Genomic DNA, 2,227 nt, shown 5'->3' with positions numbered 1-2,227 from the left:
GACACGGAACTCTTTTTAGTGGGATTGTATATTTGAAGGTCCCATTATTCGAGTCCTGTGATATGTTGTTGATGATCACCTGGTGTCTAATGGTGATTTACAAGAAAAAGCCGTTTTGCACTTTGATCTGTATTAATAGCCATTACATGCTTTAATTAGTGTTATGCTTCAACAGTACAAACTGCAGTTTTTAGTTTTGTGTATTATATGTGTTGACAAGTTTCGCAGTATCTCATAATGTGTCTACTTGAAGAATACATACTTGTAATTGAAATTATGCAGTAGTAACATTTATTCTAATTAAACAATCCTTTACGTAATAAAATGCTTTAAGGGGCTAGACTGGTTTCTCGATTGTTAAAGGGAGGTGATTTTCCAAGGCTAAAAAGAAAGACCAAGCAGATAATCATTTGCAAATTTAAAGAATATATTTTGACACTTTTAATAAGAAAATACAAAAAATTTCATGCAAAAATATCGAATCTAACTCGAGTTATACGTTACACCGTGAAGTCCTCCAAGAATGAAATTGTCAATCAGCTGCAGTTTTAGACGTCCTCTGAATGTCAGTATCTGAGAAAAGAAAATTTGACGTTAAACTAGATGAAATTCTCCGTACCATGAACTAGGATCTTTCAAAAATATTGAAAATTAACAAAGTGACAGTGGTTTGAAAATAAAATTCCTTTATTGCTAAAAAAAAACGCTCGTTTTTTGCTTGGAAAACTTGCAATTGTTATAATATCAAAAAGATCCTAGTTCCTGGTACGAAGAATTTTATCTAGTTTAACGTCAAATTTTGTTTTCTCTGATACTGACATTCTGAAGACGTCTACAACTGTAGCCGATTGATAACTTCATTCTTGGAGGCGCAACGTATAACTCGAGTTAGACTCGATATTTTTGCGTGAAATTTTTTGTACTTACTTGTTAAAAGTGTCTAAATATATCCTTAAAACTTGAAAATATTTGTCTGCTTAGTCTTTTTTTTTAGCCCTGGAAAATCACCTTCCTTTCATACCCGAGAAACTAGTCTAGCCCCTTAATAGTAATTCTTAATGTTCTACACATCCAGAATAAGCATAATATATAAAAGATGTACAGTTTCTATTGTAATGCTTGGACAAATGGTAAGAATGCAATTTCTTATTTACACTTTTTCTGTATTATATAGTATAAGGTACAGTTCTCATTATCTTCTTTTATCTTTAAATAAATACTTGATTACTCAAAATTTATATATCCAAAAAAATGTTATAATAATGAGATTCATATGGAATTACTTTATTAATTACAAACATTTATTCATTCCATGCATGCATTAATGATAATATAAATATGTGAAAATTTATTTCTAATCATACTAACATAGATCACACCGCATCATCTTATTCTTCAATAATCTGTAACACATAGAAGAAACCATATTTTAATCGCACATTAACATAGGGTTTAAAATAAAAATAGAAATTACAATTTTCATATGAAAACTACATACAGATCCTTCCGTTGTACTCTCTGGCAGATCGTAGTATTTCAACTGCGTAATTGGAATAGTCTACACTAACGTACATCACATCACATCATTTTATGCTTCAATAATCTGTAACACATACAAACCATATTTTAGGTACAATATTAGCTTAAAATAAAAATAGAAATCATAATTTTCATACACACATTATATATGGATCACTTAACTTAATTTCTTCTGTTGTACACTCCGTCTAGTTGTAGTATTTTTTTAATTTAACTGGCTACTTTTCCTTCTTAAAACAACCGATTCATTCCTTCATTTCCTCTTATTTTTGGATGACTGTAACTGTCTAGATCAATCGAAGACTGTAGAAACAGAAAATGCACAAAAATTTACAACGATACTGCATATATACTTTAAGCATACAAAACTACTTATCAAATAATGGAAAGCACTATCTACTTTTAATTGTGGATTTTACTTACTCTTTTGTTGAACGATCCTATATGGTCCTAAAAAGATAGCAGTATTGAAGTTCATTGTCATGTCGCACTGGTAAAGACTACTATGGTTCTAATGCGTGCACATATGTAATACAAGGCGTGTAATGGCTATTAATACAGATCAAAGTGCAAAATTGCTTTTTCTTGTAAATTACCATTAGACACCAACTGATCATCAACAACATATCACAGGACTCGAGTAATGGGACCTTCAAATATACAATCCCACTAAAAAGAGTTCCGTGTC

At 30.6% G+C, this 2,227-nt stretch overlaps 1 long non-coding RNA gene across 1 annotated transcript; it reads right to left on the bottom strand.

Annotated features, from left to right (window-relative positions):
• Positions 1–1,328: 1,328 nt before the first annotated feature.
• On the bottom strand, positions 1,329–2,048 carry LOC128896496 (uncharacterized). The gene is made up of 3 exons (XR_008462000.1): positions 1,963–2,048; positions 1,499–1,603; positions 1,329–1,403 (listed from the first exon to the last, which is right to left on the bottom strand). It is a non-coding gene; the product is annotated as an uncharacterized LOC128896496 (long non-coding RNA).
• Positions 2,049–2,227: the final 179 nt, after the last annotated feature.

Source organism: Hylaeus anthracinus, unplaced genomic scaffold (genome assembly GCF_026225885.1).
Source record: "Hylaeus anthracinus isolate JK02 unplaced genomic scaffold, UHH_iyHylAnth1.0_haploid 10074, whole genome shotgun sequence".
Classification (NCBI taxonomy): Eukaryota; Metazoa; Arthropoda; class Insecta; order Hymenoptera; family Colletidae; genus Hylaeus; species Hylaeus anthracinus.
This window is presented reverse-complemented; position numbering and strand designations above follow the sequence as displayed.